The sequence below is a fragment of the Rhyacophila brunnea genome, unplaced genomic scaffold (assembly GCF_057557595.1).
Source record: "Rhyacophila brunnea isolate RB1 unplaced genomic scaffold, BYU_Rbru_1.0 scaffold_5, whole genome shotgun sequence".
NCBI lineage: Eukaryota > Metazoa > Arthropoda > Insecta > Trichoptera > Rhyacophilidae > Rhyacophila > Rhyacophila brunnea.
This window is the reverse complement of record NW_028233170.1, coordinates 48,583,825-48,604,716: the sequence shown is the minus strand read 5'-3', so window position 1 is coordinate 48,604,716 and position 20,892 is coordinate 48,583,825. Positions and strand designations below refer to the sequence as shown.

General features: G+C 32.7%; 1 protein-coding gene across 1 annotated transcript in view; it reads left to right on the top strand.

The window, feature by feature from the left end:
* ush (Zinc finger protein ush) overlaps window positions 1–20,892 on the top strand; it is a 566,541-nt gene that overhangs the window by 25,381 nt on the left and 520,268 nt on the right. The gene's annotated exons all lie outside the window — the stretch shown is intronic.

Here is a 20,892-nt window from a genome sequence, read left to right as displayed (position 1 = left end):
TTGACCATGTCCGATCTTAATACGATCATATGGGCATCCACAGAGTGGACGTTTGTATTGACAGATTATTGTTTTTACAAGAAATTGATGTCAGTCACTTGCTCAACATATTGAGCCCATACTCCAAACTCAAATTGAAAACCGTATGTGTATTTGCCAGACCCAGGAGTCGAACCTGGGAACACGGAATTATAAGCCGACACGTAAGCCGCTCGGCCATCGTGGGCCTTTACATAGGTATACTAAAATTATTTTAGTAACGTTAGGCACAGTCATAATAGTTCAGCTAATCGGCAGTTGCCGAATATGTTTGTCAATAATATATTATAAAGCAATTCATATTATCCATACGGAAAATTCCCATTAAATCTTTCGCTCACTACCACGCCGGGAGTACAATATGTATCACAGTTTGGCAAACACTGCCCTGAAGTGAGGAGTGTGCCGTGCAATAAGGTTCTCAGAGATTCGTCGTATGTTCTCTTACTGCCTGTCTGATATCATTCATTATGCTCGGAATGATGCAACATACACATTATTCCACACAATGTCTGTTCTACATATCGTAACCGGTGTATTCCGACACTGGGCAATATTGCTTGCTGTATAGTTGCCATCGGAATTGATTGTTGGATGGATCAAGTATGCAGGCCCGTCCCAACGAATACAGCCACCCTCGAATGAAATACCAAAAAGTTGCTCTTTTATCTTAAAATAATTACAAGATAAAAATATTTTTTTATATACAACGTTTTTAAACTTTCTGTTGAATTATTATGCTCAAACTAGTACTTGATATGAAGTAAATAAAAAAACAAACAAATATAGAATACTGAAATGTACTGATTTCCATAATAACGCACGTATATATTAATAATTTAGTTGCTAGGACCACCTTCTTAGCAACGAATAATAGTCTTTTACTTTTTACGGATTTTTCTGAAATAACTTTCCACACAAAACAAAATTAACTGAAAATGAATTCAATTCTGCTTAAAGAATGCATCGGCATCGTTTTCTGATATATTCTAAAAGTTTCAAATGTTTAGTTAGTCGGGAAGTTAGTTACAAATCAATTGCAAGATTTTTACTGGACAAACAACCACATGACAAACAAGAATACGAGCTAATAAAAACGTTGTAAAAAGTACATACCTACATGATTATTTTATGAACCGGAATGGCGCTCCGGTGAGCTCCGGTCCATTTCGAGCCCTGGATAAACGCAAATAAGAGAGATGCTACTATGAAATTTATTAAATATAGCACACTTTACTCAACTATTTCTTGTAAATGGATATAATATGTATGTACGAAATTGAGCTTTGTGTCACCAGTAAACATGATTTCGAAACCGGGGCTAACTCAAAACATGCATTTTTGTAGTTTGGCCCCTGTGATACTAAAACACAGAATTCAGTTCCGCTATTGAGAAATGGATTTGTAGCTAAACTATCTGTTCATTCGATTGTTAGGTGTTAACATAATAATATATTTTTATGTAAATTAATATAATAATAGAAAATGGTCATTTATAATAAAGATTTGGTACTAAAAATCTCTGTTCATATTACAATAATAATCAACAGACTCCATTATACAGCAATAAAATAAATTAGCCTTTAATACTAATACTAAATAGTTTTCAATATTTGTCTTACATTGGTACTTGAATATTAGAAAGTATTTAAGGAATTTTCTGAACGAACCTATTACAATATGTTAAGTTTGTCGGAGATCTATGGTTCTAATCTAAATGATTTGAACCTGCCTCGTTTGCATCGACTCATTAAACTCCGCCGTTAGAGAGGTATTTAACAAATTAACTAACGTGTTTACGTATTACCTCGATTCTTGATCTCAAATGATGAACCAGCTCCAAGATTCGTGACTCGGGCTACCGTAAATGCACTGGACGTGTATCTAACCCCGGCGATCGCCCGATAAACTGACAAAACATAACTATCTTCAAACGTCTGTGGGGGGAAAAAATAAATTACCTGTAGGGCAGACACCAAAAAAACACAAATCTTTAATCTCGTATCTACGATCGAGCGTGCAACTCAAACTAAAAACTAAAGCCTCTCTCGTGAAGAGTTTCGAGTGATTTTGACTTCATTCACGCTGCAACGCAACATTTTTTATTTTATACCTGTTAAATTCTTTGTCACAGGTAAAACAAGATGTAGGCGCACCTTAATTTTGGAAGTAGGGAACCTAATTTAATTCACATAATTTTAATTGAATGACTTCAATTTGAGAACGATATAATATATTATAATATGGCTTTATTTATTCAAAATTTAACAGTGAGATATTTTGTATTTTTATAAAAAAACATATTATTCGTATTGAATGGAAGCAGAGTGAAAAAAATAAATACAATATTATATTGGAAGATCAAAAAGAAAGTGGTCCCCAACACTGGGTCTTCAAAACTGGAAAATCACTTAGCAGACAGTCGTGGAGAGATATCCTAGAAGCAGCTTACATCGACACATTATTGTACAGCCAAAGATGATAAAACTTCTTAATAATGTATTTTCTACATTGAATTATTAATGTAAATAATTATTAGCCACTAAAATTACACATTAAACGCCCACAGTGGCCGCGAGGCTTAAGCGTTGGACTATCACGCCGTTGGTCCCAGGTTCGAATAATGGGTCTGGCAAGTACACATATTGTTTTTCAATTTGTGACGTCAGGGTATGGACCTAATAGGTTGAGCAAGTGGTCCATTTCTTGTAAAAAAACAAAACCTGTTAATACAAACCTCTACTCTGTGGAGGCCCATATGATCCTATTAGGATCGGACATGGTCGAAAAAAAAAGAAAAAGTTACACATGCTGGAAAGTTGGGAATGGACGTCTGGCAAAAATTACATGTTGTTTTTTCCAACGTGTGTTCGATCTAAAGCAAAATCTCAATGGTTTGGGTATATTCCTGACAACTCTTCCTCGTCAAACGTCTGTTAAATACCTATAAACTTAACTAGAGAATATGATCCAGGAGAGGTTTTTAGTTTCCGGGATTACTGAAAATATTGTATAAAAACTTTTCACAATTTTCTACTTCTTATGGGGCAACTATTTCAAATTTTGTTAATTAAAAAATCCATACAAATATATTTAAATTTTTTCGATATCTAGTACGTTATAAGTACCTACATCTTGTATTTTGATTTAATTTAGTTGCTAAAAGATTTGTTCCTAAAGATACATTCTTATATTTGTTTCCGATTCCACAATCATGTCTAATGTTAATTTTAGTAAATTAAAATACGTAATTACCTATTTATTACCTAATATTACCTATTATTATCTAAAATACCTATTTATTAGACTAAATCTAACCACGTAATTTCATCATTTTCGGGTTTTCGTAATTGGAAATAATAGTGAAAGCCCATATTGTGCTTAACTTAGGAGAGAACATATACATTGTATTGTTTACTAAGTTACTCAGAAAAATCAAATAAAGAAAGGCATGTCCGGTAAGCAAAAGATGGGCTGACGGAGATCATGGAACCCACAAAGGGGGGGGCTGACAGGGCTCTAGCCTGGGGCCCGGGCTCAGGAAGGGTACGGCGTGGCGAGTCGACCAAATAAGTGATATAAACACACATCACAAAATCTTTCTAAAGGTAAAAAAAGTCGCCTGCAGTGCTATTTTTCTTGAATACCGTTATTATTTAAGATTGTGGTTGTATGATACAATTTTTTTTATTATTTATTGATACTCGACAACTCCATAATTCAAATGGATGTATTAAAACGTCTCTGCTCTGGCAGAACACACTAACTGGAGAATACTAGTTTTGAGTAATTTGACTTTGACGTTGTTAAAATGTTTGAAATAATGGTCTATCATGTGAGTTTATTAAGTAATCGTAAAAAGGATGACTTTAAAATAAAGACTGTTTATTTATTAAGAAGGTTTCCAGACGGTAAAGTTTGAAATAAGGAACATTTTGGTACTAACTCAATATGTAATTTTTTCGAACTAGTGTTTTCTGCCGACTAGTGACGAAAATATACAAAAAAAACACTAAATATACACATTAATTTTACCGCGTACACCGTTTGGAAAACGCTATTGTATAGCATCACACTGCCTTTGTCTTTAATGATAGGTAGGGGGGCCCGCCAAAAATCCTAACCTGGGGCCCCGTTTCAGGATGTGGGGGCCATGGCGGAGATACTTAATATGTTTTTTGAGGTTTTTCCGGATTACATACAGTGTACTCTTTTGTGTAAAAATATAGTTGGCTGTTTAATTTTATTAATGATGCTGCGCTCGACTGATGAAAACATTTTGTTAGAATAAATTATAGCGCCCTCTCATTTGGGAGAAGAGGTATTGTTGGTGAGACATTTTTTTCTCCTTTTTGTTCCTGTTTATTATTTTGTTTGACCAGCTCAGGTGTTTCATAGACACGATACCAAGATAACAGCATTCAAAAAAACCAAAACCACTCTGGCCGTGCGTCAATTTACACGTACCTGTTAGAATATTTAAATTTTAGAATTTTTATTTATTTTGAGATGAATTCTAGATGTGGACGATTTATGGCGATAAAGGAATTTGAATAAAACAGGCACTTAAAATAATAATTAAATTATTTAAGCGGATTCCAACGAAAGATAAAGATTATCTCAAATTAGAAAAAGATAATTATTATATATAATATAATATACATTATGATATATCTATTATGTAAATGTGTGTCAATAACGAATAAACCAGCCTGTTATTAATAGGTAATATATTTTTATTACATAGCTATACAGCGTTATATTATTATTTATATAAGTTTTTAATTAACTATTTTTTAGTCAACGAACAATTCACAAGATTTAAGAATGTAACATTCTAATTATTGAACATACATAATTTTGAAAACACTACTGAGAAAATATGTTAGAACCAATAGAAAAACTCTTTTTGAAACAAATCGCCAATAGTAGTATCAATTTGGAAAGCGCTTCAGAGAATATTAAAAGCCATTAGTTAAAATTTGTCGCAATGAAGTATGACATCTATAGCATAGTGGTTTATGTGCGTGGGCGCGATACCCGAGAGATGCAGGTTCGTTTCGTGGGGTGTCTTACTTTTTCAAAAAGATTTTTTCTGTTGGTTATAATATATTTTCTCAAGTGTTTTCAAAATTATGTAAATAAGTATATTATTTATATAAATAATTTGACTTACGAAAAATAATTTACCACCAAACATTTCGGTCTATAATTAATAGACTTACATGTGCATAGTATTGTTACATTGATACACATATACAGAAGTTAATACCAAAATATGGCGGCATTGTTTCACGTTTTGTTGTTTGATACAGTGTTATTTTCAGTTATTTGGGATTGTTCATCTAAATATTTTTGATTAATACATTGAATAAAAAAAACTTTTACGCAGTGAACTTCTGGAAAATAAATGTTTTTGTATGTTGGTATTAGCAGCAAACGAATCTGCAATGCGAAATGACTTGCAGATAATTTATTATTAACCTTTAAATCTAAATTAACTAACGTTAAACAAATATTTATGTTTCATCTCTATAAACAATAATTTCTTTGATGTCCTTATTGTTATACATTTTTCTCGATAAAAATCATATTGGGTCACTAATTAAAGATTATTTTATATCCACTAATTTTGAAAATATATTATTATAGAAAATGCAAAACAAAAATTAATTTGAAAGATTATTACTGATTCATATTTTGTATGTTATGAATTGATGATATTGATAGCGTAATGTGAACATAATCATTTTCATATTAAAATAATTACAAGATAAAAAGAACTTTTTATAATATACAACATTTTTATAATTTTTGTTGAATTATTACGCTCAATATGCTCAACTTGTACTTGATATGAAGTAAATAAAAAACAAACAGACAAACAAATATAGAATACTAAAATTTCATTTTGATTTCTACTTTATATATTAATAATTTAGTTGCTAGGACCACCTCCTTAGCAACCAATAATAGTCTTTTACTTTTTACGGATTTTTCTGAAATAAATTTCCATACAAAATAAAATTAACTCAAAATGAATTCAATTCTGCTTAAATATGGCTAAAAGTATTAAAAGAATCCATTGGCATCGTGTTCCGATATATTCTAAGAGTTTCAAATGTCTAGCTAGTCGGAGAAGTTAGTTAAAAGTCCATTGCAAGATTTGTACTGGACAAACAAGAATACGAGCTAATAAAAACGTTGTACTAACTACAGAATTGCAGGTGTTATTTTGAATAAGGAACATATTATAAATAGTGGGTAATTAATCATTTCAATTGTAATGATTTCATTTCACAGTGCGAACTGTATTCTAACATGAAACCATATTTTTCAAGATTAATGGACGGAGAATATCACTCCTCAAATACTGAATTTTAATAAAATCGATGGGAATTTTTAATCAGTTCTTCTGCATCTAATTATAATGATGTCAAAACCAAAAAATACATCTTAGCTTAGTAACAGCTGCCCATTTTGTCGTTTTTTTGGGCTGTAAGTTAAATTTAAATAGAGACGCGTTCAGTTTACATGAATGCCTTTAGACATTTAATTAGGTGACAAGGGGGGACATGCTCGTCGAAGGTCAAAATTGAGTTTTTATTGTATTTTCAAACCATGATCCTGGACACTCCTTAAACGTTGTAGATAATCTATTTATATAATTTTGAAGCCTTATTATCCTTTATAGTTATTTTAAACATTTGATGACTGCATGAAGTATTTTTGTTACATAAAATAGTATTCTTTTAAACCTCTCGCTCTAATGTTTTAGAATATAGTCATATTTCGGTACAGAACTGTGCAGTGGTGTTAAAATTTTTTACATTTATTAATTTTTAAACGCATTTATAAAACCATTAGTATAATTTATTACGAGATAATTTTTGTAAAATATTCACGATAAAAAATTATTTTGATAATCTCTGTGATCCCAAATTTGACAAGAATTAGGCATTTTATTATTCAAAAAATCGGCAAGATTAACACATTTGAAGATGATTCTAAAGATATTTATTATAAGCTATGTTTTTGACCATTTAAGTGTGATAAAAATTTTATGAATAATGATTGCTTTATAATAATTATTGACCTAAGAATAAGGTAGTGTTTTTTTGAAATACGCCATTTCTTTTGTCATTCCCTAGTGGTTAAGCTACAACATACGGCCGTAGCCATAAAATGACAAACTATAATTAAAGTAGGGAGTAAAATTATGTTAACGCGCGTGTTTGAACATGTACCTAACCGAATTTTTTTTTATTTTTTTTTAAACGATACATGTTCAAACACGCGCGTCAATATCATTTTACTCTTTACTTCAATTATAGTTTGTCAATTTATGGCTACGGCCGTATGTTGTACCTTAACCACTGGGGAATGACAAAAGAAATGGCGTATTTCAAAAAAACACTACCTTATTCTTAGGTCAATAATTATTATAAAGCAATCATTATTCATAAGATGTTTATCACACTTGAATGGTCAAAAACATAGCTTATAATAAATATCTTTAGAATCATCTTGAAATGTGTTAATCTTGCCAATTTTTTGAATAATAAAATGCCTAATTCTTGTCAAATTTGGGATCACAGAGATTATCAATATAATTTTTTATCGTGAATATTTTACAAAAATTATCTCGTAATAAATTATGCTAATGGTTTTATAAATGCGTTTAAAAATTAATAAATGTAAAAAATCTTAACACCACTGCACAGTTATGTACCGAAATATGACTATGTTCTAAAACATTAGAGCGAGAGGTTTAAAAGAATACTATTTTATGTAACAAAAATACTTCATGCAGTCATTAAATGTTTAAAATAACTATAAAGGATAATAAGGCTTCAAAATTATATAAATAGATCATCTACAACGTTTAAGGAGTGTCCAGGATCATGGTTTGAATATACAATAAAAACTCAATTTTGACCTTCGACGAGCATGTCCCCCCTTAAAATAAACCAAATTCATTAAATTTAACTAGATCATGTCCTGTTTTCACGGTAAATTAATTTCCGTCTTATTTTTTAATAATACCATGGATCGTCGTCATTTTCTTAGGCGACGATTAGATTTATTTAATTAAAATATCAGATTGAAAGAAAGTTGTATGATCGATACTATACTATATCAATTGCTATATAACAGGCATTGAAAAGCCGTGGCCCGCGATCTGATCTTATTTGGCTCTACGTATGTTTGTAATTAAATTATCATCATCGTCAGCACTGTTGGATGAAGGCCTCTTCAAGCTGCTTCCACGTCTCTCGTTCCTGTGCATTGCGTTGCCACGTACTTCCGCAGAACTTTATCATTTCATCGATCTAGCGGCCTCTAGGTCTACCTTGCGGACGTTTTGTACTTCTTGGATACCACTGGATGACTAAATTTGTCCAATGATTGTCTCATGTTCGAGGTATGTGTCCGCCCATCTCCATTTAAGGCTTCTAATAAACTCTATTACATCGCAAACCCTTGTCTGCTTCCTTATCCACTCATTCCTCTTTTTGTCTTTTCGCGTTATGCCCAGCATGCACCTCTCCATACTACGTTGTGCTACTCTAAGTTTCTGGATCTCTCTTTTACTTAGGTTCCATGTTTCACACACAATTAAATATTATATTAAACATGTATTTGTATTACGACTTAAATACGTTGAAACTTAGTCCAAATGGAACCTTTCAGCCAGTTCCAGTTTGTTGCAATTGCCATTAAAATATAGGACATGGGGAAGTACAAATTTGTAGTTTTTAAATAGTCGGTCACGGAAGTAATTTTTTGACACATTTACATATTGTGTGTAGGTTCCATTTCAGCCTTCAGGAATCTTCTCCACTTCTCTCTGTCTGTCTTGGCCTCAGGCATTGGTTTTCTACGCAGTCCATCCATGTCAGTCTAGATCAGGCCCGCACACAATGTTGGGAAGGGGAGGGTGAGTAGGTGGAGAGTTTTCGAGTCCGGGAAAAGTTAGTGTTTGAGCCAATTGCATGGTATTCCCTCATATGAAAATGATAAATGTAATAAAGATCTTCAATATTCTGGTATACGTATCCACTGATGCATAGAGCTTGCATATTATCATGCATATTGTTATCAGATGAGCATGGGCATCAGCATGGAAAAGAAGTATATAAGAAAGTAAATAAATTGCCATCTGACTTTAATGGAGTGTGGAACTCCACGGAGTAGATTTTTATTTATTTTTTACGAGAAATGTATATTAGCCACTGACTCACAACTTACGTTATGGCTCTCTCATCGTAGACACAACCTTTTCTCAAAAGTCGTAATCAGGGAACTCAGAAATAATGGGAACTGAAATACATAACGGGTAAGGCGATAGCAGGTAACCGACTCGAGTAAGGAAGAATCCGGGTTAAACTTACACACGTGTCAATAATACGTTTTACGTCGAATACTGAAAACAGCTCTCGGTTTATGTATTTACGCTCATTTAATGTTTGTGTATTACACACACCATTGCACGTGCATAATGCGTGCTTCATTTTCGTAGGACACTCACATATTCAAAATCCTGCTTCACCATGCGGCGTATTGAATATGGCCTATCGGTATTCAATTTATTATCTGTTCTGTGGTCGTAATATTTCTTTCCTATTTTTATTAACCGCCCCTTTGAATGTGCCACCCCTAAGTAACACACAACCTGCCTACTCACACAGAACGGGAATACGCATAACACACATTGATAGACATTGATCTAATGAAATTAAACCTCGTGAAGGTTTAAGAAAAGCAGTTAAAAAAATTAAAGGAGAAACACCTATCATAGAATATATCCTTGTTATCCTATTTGCGCCTCTTTGGTGCTTGTTAGGTTATTTATACCTTACCGGGTTATAATGGCATTACAGGTATGAAGCGATCTCGATATTATTTGCGAGTTGAACAGGTTATTAACAAGCGATAGTGGTTACTCCAGACATTTGTAATACAAGCCTCATAATATTGTAATGTTGGCAGAACTGTTTCTGGTAATCAAAGAACAAATCTCCACCTACGCCCATCCACGCCCCGCGCTCACGATCGCCGTTATTTTTATATTGCATCGACAGCCCGATTAAAAAGTTCTTTATTATTTTAAACTCTATGGCCATTCGATATTTTTCAGTGCAGTCCGTAGAGGTTTTAAAGTGATACTTTATTACTACTGAAAGAGAACAAGTCAAACTAAAACATTCAAATTATTATATGGTTGCTATAAAAATAATTATGACATATTTTATATAATAATTTAATAAATCATGTCCATGGAATATACTCAAATGTCAGGAATAAAATGCATATACTTTTTATACAATGCTGTTACATGAGAAAAGACAGTGTGAATAGTGTTTTTTATGTTTTCTATTTTTTTCTTCTCTTGTGAGGGTAATATCAGCTGTTATAATGTAAATCTCATGTTGTGAACGTCTTGAATTTGAATTTGTTATGTGCACAATGTTTTGTTTTCTCAAGTAAATTTTTGAATCCTCTTGTATGAATAAATTACGAGTACTATTTCAGGCAGTGACGAAGGGTGGATGTTGGCTGTTAACATGCGACATAAATAGTACACACTAAACTTTGTCAGTCATTCATAATATTTGTTTTCATTGAACTAAAACTACAATTTACAGAAGGTGATGGTCGATGGATAGTTTTTAAAATTCAATTGAACCTTGCGAAAACCAAGCCATAATAGATAATAGTAAAAAATACTAGTCTATATTATATAAAATATCTACAATTATGCCATTTAATCATACATATTTTTTTATATTTATGGATAGAATATTATTTTTTATCTATAATGGTTTGGTTTAGGCAGGGTTTAATGAATTTAACCAACAACATGTATAATACTCGTAATATGTATTCTTAATTCAACGAAAACAAATAAGTATGAATGAAAAAGTGTGCACAATTTTGTCTGATCGCCCAAAGCATATCAAAACTATTATCGTTTGGATTAGGCAGGGTTTAAATGATTTTTACAAACCAACCAACGCCACCTATAAATTGTAGTCTTAGATCAATGAAAACAATTAATACGTATGACTTACAAAGTTTAATGTGCGCTATTTATGTCGGATCTTAACAGCCTACTTCCACCCTTCGCCACTGGTATGTCGTGTGGTGAAAAATGTACCTAGTTCGTTTTCAAATTAGTCGGTTGTACTCGTTTAATCATAAGCACCACAATTGATGTTTTTTGTATATTTATTTAAGTTTTAAAAATATTTACAGTTAAAGTATTATTGTAATATAACGTATATGGTAAGTTGGTGCTGAAATACTTCGCACTTTTGACTTTGTTTTTTGCTCCAGGGCCTTAAATTTATCGTCTTCGATATCTGTGATTACGTCGCCAACTTTTAAATCTAGATAATCCTTTACTCTGATTAAATCGGATTAATAGATTTAAAATGTGATATAAATACGATTCGATAAGCAGTATTTATCCTCGTGACTAGATTTGAGTTATAAACAAGTGTTCGCTACGCCACTGATTTATTCCATTGTTGGACGGGAAGTAAAATAATTAGTTTTTCGGACAAAGGTGCGGTTGGTACGAATGGATATTGTTTTAATAATTCTAAGAAAACTTTCATCATGTACCAACTTATTATTTACATTCATATTTCCGCTAAAACATGGCGAAAATTAGCTCACTAAATAAATTCATATTTTTCTTTGTCTTTTTTTTGGGATTTTTTTTTGCATTTTCACTTCCCATGGTGTTTTTTTTTTGCCTCTTCTTTAAACCGTTTTTACAATATTTTGGTCAAGCATCATTAAATTTCCTATTTGCAATCTTCAAGCAATTAACTTTAACGCTATATTATAAGTTGATTATCAAGATATATGCATATAAACTGTTCGATACAATTTTTTGCTATTAATTGTAGGTATAAGATGTAATTAAAATAACTATTAATTGAAATACATCACAATATATCATACTACCTAATTCACATGCTTTAGTTTAGTGGTTAATTTCGCTTCGAAGGACATTGTCAATTGCTATGTATTCTTCTTCTTTTTTTTCTTTCACCCTGTCACGCTACAGCATTGAGGTATAGGACAAGCATTTCCCTCGGTCTATCGCCGATTCTCGATTCTCCCGCTATGCCAGACCTACAGCGCCTAGAAGCAGTGCTTCAGGGCGAGAGAGGGCCGGCCACGGCGACGGAACCCATGAGGCTGTACCACAAGGGTACGAAGTGTCGCACTCTCTAGTGGCATCCGGATTCCGGAATACCTATTCCAGCCACGTGAAGCGTCTCTTAGTGATTAATTCAATCACAGATGGCTGCCGTGTCCGCTCACCAACTCGAGTGTTTGTAACGAGGTCGATTCTCAAAGCTGAGAAGTCGAGGCATTTGAAACTTTGGCCCGTTTCAGACGGGACACCGGTGTCGCGCTCGATATAATATAGGAGGCCTTTGTATTCGAATACAGGGGCCTTTGTATTATGTTTTGAATGCCCCAGAGTTAATGAGTCAACGCGTGCCCGGTACACTTTTCCGTTGGCCGCTACATTCTCAAGCCGCCGATACACTTGCTTTTATTACCGCAGCCAGTTTTATGTTCTAATTTATAACGCGAAATTATGCGTTGACTAATTAGCTCTGGGCGTTCATAAATATAATACAAAGGCCTCCTATATTATATCGAGCGCGACACCGGTGTCCCGTCTGAAACGGATCTTAGTAAGATGCCATGTCTAACAGCCATACAGATTCACAATAACAAACCTCCATGTGTCTCTATGCTGGCTGAATGCACCCCGCCACTTCCATGCGGATTCCTAGTTCGCTCGAAGTACTATGCAGTTCTGTATACGAATGTTTTATAAAAATCTCGGAAAAATGTGTAATATTAATGTTTTTGGTAAAATTATTGTTAAACTATAAAAGACAAATAATCGTTAAACCTTTATTCCACTTTGACAAATTGAAAGTTAAAGTTATTCATTTTGTGAAAGCTACTGTATATTAGTCCCACCATCTCAGTTACTGTTGTCTAGATATTCACCCTCACCGATCTAACGCAGTCTACATTTTTCATTAATCATCATTAGAATCATTGTTTATATATTAAGGCTTTCGTCATATATCCTCCTTTCTCTTTTTTTAAATAGGTGTCGGGTTCACTCTAAATACATACTAGGGTAAATTTAAATAAATGAAAACGCTTCTTCAAGGTGAATCGATTAATGTTAGTGTTAGCCACAGAACAGATAATAAATAGAACTCCGATAGGCTATATTAAATACGCTACATTTTGATGCAGGCTTTTGAATGTGTGAGTGCCCTACGAAAATGAAACACACATTATACACGTGCAATAGTGTGTGTAATACACCAATATTAAATAAACGTTGATGCATAAGCCGAGAGAAGTTGTTAGCATTCGACGAGTGACGTATTCTTGACACATGTTTAAGTTTATCCCGGGTTCTTCGTTACTCGAGATCGGTTACCTGCTACTCCTTACCCGTTAGGTTCCATTCAGTTCACTGGTATTAGCTGACAAACGTTATTCAGAGTAAACAATGTTATAGTTCTTGTATTAATTGACACAAGAGATACCAAATCCGGACATTGGATTTTGCTGAAAGAGCAGAAAGTCATGACGTTTTCAAACGTACTATCATCCATATTAATAGACGACGAACGGAAAGACAAATTAAATTAATGACAGTCTAAAAACAAAATACAATTATTTTGGTTTTATTATTTGAAAATATGTGTAATTGTTTTAAGGGTATTATAAAATCCGTATCATTGAAGCGGGCTCCCATTGTGCCTATATCTGTTACTGTCATAAAATAAAATAGTTTACTACACAAACACTTACAATTTTTATAAAATGACAATATTGTTATTTTTTATGACACTAATTATAAACAATATTGATTTCTTAATCGCAAAAGCGTACAAGGCACTAAGTCACCGGATAAACAAACATACATGCAGGATAACAAAAAGAATTGATTAAAGAAAGTCGCAGACTTTGAAAGAAAACTAGTGATCTCTTACAAGCAAATGCAATAAGATACCATCTTCGTCGTGGAGTTAACCCTATTTGCATTTTTATATCTTTGAGATAGTGACTCATTGCACGCTGAATTGTTTTCCCCTCTATGACCGACGGAGATACGCTGGCCATATTTATGGTTTACAAGCTATGGAAAAGTCAATTTATTACTTGTCACCTAATAGAGTGCATTGTCCTAGTCTATAAGATACGGGGTCTGTAATCGTCCTTAAGAAAAAAAAATGCATTCTGTATGGCTGGAGATATACGCAAACAATAATAATTTTATTGTTTGCAATGATAATAATATTTTTTCCTTTTATATTCATTATCATAAACAATTAATTTGTGAAATCGATCAGAATATTAATATTTATAATAATTTTAATTGGAATGAATTAAAAATATTATTTTATATACCTATGTGTATAATTTACATTATAAGTATATGTACGGATATTTTATAGAAATATGTTTTAACGGATTGCTTTGTTAGTTTTTAGGAGAAATGGATGTTAGCCAGTTGCTCAACTTATTAGGTCCATATATACGTGCAACTATTCTATGCACAAGATTGCTATCGGCAGCTATCGAGGGTAGTTTATCATATTTAAAATTGAGGTATCATAATTACTACAATAAGTTAGTTGTAATTATTACAATATGTGCTATGTTTTAACAGCATCTCTCTTGACTGTGTTAATTTATAGAGCGAGATAAACAGTTTTGACGTTTAGACGGCTTATTGTAACAATTATAATACCTCAATACATAAATATGATAAACTACTCGATAACCGCCGATAGTAGTTTTGTGTATAGAATAAATGCGCTGGGCTCAAAGACACGTTGTGATTTTTTGTGCAGGCTCGGGATTCGAACTCGGGATCCACGACATTACAGATTGACACGTTATTTGCTAATGGCATAGTGGGTGTTAGGTATAAGGAGGTAGAATTTATTTATAATTATGATAGTCTTGATAATACACGAAAACCACAATATAATAATATTTCGACATAACATTTATGAAACAGTCAGTCGAATATAATTTAGTTTTATCCAGAGAACACAGAATTATTAATGGAAACTGAAATACCTAACGGGTGTGGAGTAACAGGTAACCGATCTCGAGTGTGGAAAAATATGGGATAAACTTAAAGACGTGTCAAGAATGTGTCATGCGTCGAATACTGATAACTGCTCTCGGTTTATGTACTGCCGCTCATTCAATATTGGTGTATTTGAAGGTTGCAACTCACACTATTGCACGTCTATAATGCGTTGTTCATTTTCGTAGACACTCACATAATATTCGAAACCCTGCGTCAAAATGAAGTGTATTGAGGTGGGGTATAGCTTATCAGAATTCTATTTATTAATCTGTGGTTTAATCATTCAATTTTGTCTTTCAAAGAGATGTCATCTAACGAATTTAATGCAATTGGACGTTGGCGCGTTTGGGAAATCAGATCAGAGTGTATTTTTCGCGTGTGACATGTAAGCGATGATGCCCACAGAACGCGTCGGGCGCGCGAAGTCCGCGTATGCAGTGTTTATTCATAACCATAATCACACGTCTCTTCCCGCGCATTACCCTTCACCTATGTTATAAGCGGCCCAAGCAGCACAAAATAAATATTATTACAGCGCCTCTCATAACAAAGCAATAAAAATATTATATTATTTCGGGGCTTGTAATTAAAATTTACGATGACATTATTCAACCAGCGATAAACTGAACACGCAATAAAATAAAACAATGACTTCTCTGTAATTAAATAATTGCTTTCCGCCCGTCGATCGACAATGCCTCGCGCAGCGTGTTTTTACTCGCTGTGTTCAATGAATGGACTCCATTGTATTTTCTTTCATTAGTATCGCCGAGAAGCGGTGATTCGCGAAAAAACGATGATTCATGCGGCGCGCACGTAAAATGCGTCGTCAAATCCAGTGGGCGCTGGCGTATTTGATTACGTTGTATTTTCGTTGATTTACGCGCCACTTGTAGAATTTTTGCGCGAGCGCCGCACTCGCTGCGTCAATGGGCTTTATGCCTAACACATAATTAATTTTTTCACACGAAAAAATACGCACTCGATTGGATTCGAACCACCGATTGTTCGGTGATCAGCCGAACCCACTATCTTTACGCCACAGTATGATACTGCAATCGTGACAATTATACAGTATAATATTATAGTTTAGAATTGTTCCGTTGCCTAGGCAGCGAATTTATTATTGTCGGCCATTTACAATTCCTTACGTAAACAAATAATTAAACGTCAGAAGATTGACATTTGTCACTTTAAAATTAAAAACAACGAGAAACCAATAAGTATATAATTAAGTAATATAACTTTAAGTGTATAGAAATAAACCGACGGCGTTCCAATAAGTGGTCCTTTTTATTGAGTGTGTAATTTAACAAGATAATTAAGAGCTAGTCGAAGAATTTAGTTTATCATAAGTTTTGTTTTTGTTTTGTTACGCCAAAGAAGTAAAAGTTCTAACGCGCGTACATAAGTACACACAACGATTTTTTTTATTTTATGAATTCGTCGAAATTTCTTATAAAATTTTTACGTTAGTCATTATGCAACAAACTGGGCTTACAAGGATTTGGTATGGCTTAATATCGTGAAATGTTCTTAATTAAGTCAGTTAATACTTTACTGACGATATCATTTCCACAATCAGAATTTTATCACCGTTTGTAAGCTAGTTTATGAATATGATTATTGATCAGTCCTTTTCCTCGAGATAAGCACTTAGATCGTATCTGTTTCTAATTTTACATCATTATTTTTGTTGATAAATGCTGGGATAACGAGTTTTTATCGTCAGAATTAACGTAATCTTATACTGATCGAGGGTGAGATAAGGCTTTGTTAATGCTATGATTATATTACAATGCCATCTTAATGCCAGAGGTCACCTTGAGATTTAATTATAGCTTTGATGACGAATGCTGGGTAGTTTGGTATTTACTGTTTCGTGAAGAAAATTAGTTCTAGGAAATACAGCCATTTACTGACAGAGGCATGTATTCGACTATTTATAACACACATTCCCAACCTTTTTCTTGCCGTGACACCATTTTATCGAAGCCAAGTCACCCGCGACCCCGATAAATTGTGAAAAACCTTTTTAATATGGCGAAGAAAACTCATCGAAAATAGATTTTGCAGTTTATTCATATAATTTTAATTTAAGTCGTATTTAATGCGATGTATGAAGTTATAACTCACCAACCAGCTTCAAAATTCACCCGCTTTTAGATAGTATTAATTTGCATTCCAACGTTTGTAATACCAAGCTTAAAAATAAACCGATGCAGTTGTAACCTTGTAAAATTTTGTATCTTTATCAATTATCAGCAGATAATACTGAAAATAAAATATGTCATAATTATGGATAAGAGAAATACTTTCCAAACCATAAATCAAGATGTCAATTTTCCTCGTTGGATTTTGTACATACTTGTTGGATACTAGGGGTGAAATTTGGATATAAATCAATGTTTTGTTATATTTATTGTTTCAACCGGTGACCCCACAGTAAACCCTTGGCGACACTCTGAGTCGCACCCATAGGTTGGGAATCCGTTATTTATAAAGTACAGACAATAACACACAACTGAAAATAAAGAAACTAAATTAATCTGGAAAACTTGATAATAAATGTACAAAAATCAGTGGTTCACTATAAACGTTAGATATTTTGTCGGCACTGGGGGGGGGGGGGGGGGTAAGTATCAAAACAAATAATATGTTTGAATTTATTTTCTTTATTGAATGAATATCTCAAAATTACAGATTGGTTGAAATTTCACGAAGTTATTGCTGATAAAATGACAGTCAGAATACAGTTATCGAGTTATTTCAATTGTAACACCATTCACGTCGTTTATTTTTGTAGTCTTGATAATAAAATGTAAACAACAATATTTATGCGTGAAACAGGATTCAAACATGGAATTGGTATGTATGTAAAAATGTAAAAATATACCCATTTTATTATTAATATTATAGTATCTATATTCCATAGACGTTTTGTGTAATAAGGTTATTATTATTTTTATAGAAATCAAATATAATTTGATTGTTTTGGCTTGATTTATCCTCCTTCAAATATTATAAACATTAATAAACATTTGTGAAAAATGGTAATTAAAATATATATTTCATTTACAGAGTAAAACAGTTAAGTGTAATTTATAATCTTTCATTGTGTTAACACTCAATTCATGGTGGAAATGCATTGTTTCATTAATTTAATTTAATAAAACGCAAATTTTATAGTACTTTTTCCACTTTTATTAATTAAATCTGGACCGGTTTCATCCTCCTCAGAGGAACATTTTCAACTCTAGTTGATTAATATTATATATTATTATACCTATTAATAATAAAATTTAGAATCGTATATTATTTAACTTTGAAAGTTGATTTATTCAAATTGTTCAATCCTCAGCACCCCAATTAAATATTTAGACTGCTTGATGAAAAATGCCTTATAATAATATTATAAAACTTATTATGTTGTTTGGAATTAATTATTTTTACGATATTACTTTTATTTGAATTTCGCGTTAAAATGTTAATTTATAAATTTCATAGAAATAATATTCATTCGTTAGAACGGTTTACTTTAATAGTTATTTTTACGATCTAACCATAGATAGTTCGAATGTTTATTATTATTTATACGTACAACTCATTAATAAAAAAAAAGTTTCTTATTTTGTATCTACATACAGCTAAAAAATACAGTGTATTAAACTAAAACTTTACTTGCCCAAGAAAATGAAAAAAATCGACAAAAATGGTATTATACAGGTGTACTTAACGATATTGACATGATTAGAGAATTTAAAATTCTCGAATTGAATATTTTATTAATCACGCGATCTGATTGGTCGATAGCGCGGGTCGTCTCGTTCTGACGGTCCACGGCCCATCCAACACGGTCCGCTCGTGCAATTAAGATAATTATTATTCTCCTTCGGGGACGGCCGAATGGATTTTATTTTACTATTATATCTTTAATGCCTTTGGAAAAGCTCACTTACACGGATATTAACATAGACAAATATCTCCGAATCGGCCATATTGAATGGTTTTTTTATCGGCCGCGCGTTAGATAAATTATTGACTTATCCGTTTCAATCGATATTACCTAAAGTTTTATCTTCAATCTCGGTAGAGAAAAGTAGATTTTTGTTTATATTTTCTTATTTTGTTTTTCTAAAACATAGAAAATGGTGTAACCATTAAACATGTTTTAAAACTTATAAGGATACTTTCGTGGACTTCCTTAATAAATGTAAAATAGGTTCGATGTGATTTTGAAAGTGGAACTGTGGCGAAACCTGAGCTTGTGCCTGGTTTATTGAATATTTTTGGGTACTAGTCGGTTTAAGGGAACCCAGGCGAGAACCGTGCAAAATTCATGAATTTAAGAATGAAAACCTAACCTAACCTAACAAATAATCCAGTATTATTTTCCATATTTGTTTGCCGCTGGCTTCCCTTAAACCGACAAGAACCTATTTTTGTGTTAATTTCCTAGGTCTATAATGTTTGATAAAAGATACTTCACAACACCTTTTTTGAAGATGAATAATTTAGCCTGCAATGGGCTGGGCGCAGATACTATTTTAAAAACATTATTTTGAAGTCGATGACGGTTGAACAAGCGAAAATGGCTCATAAATTTCACGTGCATGTAACAATATGTTTTGGAGGCACCTTAAAACCGTGACCGGAAACTTGTACGTATGCAGTTCGCCGAATCACACTTCATCTTGAAATTTTGTATCGGAAATACATTATACAAATACGGCCGTACATTAAACACCGTCCAACCTCTTTGGGTCGTATAATACTGACATAAAATTCATGTCTAAATAAAACACGATTCTTGTCGGTTTAAACTTTACAGGAAGCCAGCAGCAAACAATTTTGAAAATAGCCGATATATCTACTGGATTATTTGTTAGGTTAGGTTTTCATTCTTGAATTCATGAATTTTGACAAAATCAGCTATGAAAATTGAATTAATGTTCATTTTGAATCTAATAAAATTAGAGACTGTATACTGTATAGTATACGGTCATCTCTTTCCGATAAGAAAGCTCACGGCGAACTGTGCCACGGTGAAATGATTTACGTACAATTTACATGTAACCCCTTAAAACAATGTTAAACATTTCGCAAAATGTCAAAAAGATTTATTGGAAGATTTAAGAAGACATTCTGAGAATTTGGATTAGTTCATTAATTATTAATTTAGGAAATAATACTTTTTTATAGGCAAGATATTTTCCATGGTAGTGGCAACAAATAAAATAATTTATAAGAAAAGTGAACGAAAATATGACTAGAACAATTAGATAGACTAGGTATATAGATTCTATCTATAAAATATCTAAAATTTTGTATGATTTAATGTCATGTAGGTACATGTTGTTATGCTGCGATTATTTTTTAAACTATGATGTCGATACATTTTAATGATGCTTTCTCAAAATTTGTAATATTTATATTCATTCCATCAATGACATTAATATGGACGAAGCATCTAGACAAAAAAAATGACACTCACTTTTTTGTCGCGTCTGCCGAATGGCATAATCTGTTCTAAAGCCATTACAATAAAGGTGATATTGCTATAAATTCCCGATGCTCTTTGTCGGGTCTGCCGTATGGTACGGTTCGAACGGGTTCGCTCAAATGAACATTGACACTAGAAATACTGTTCTAACGCCATTACAATAAAAGTGATATTGCTATAA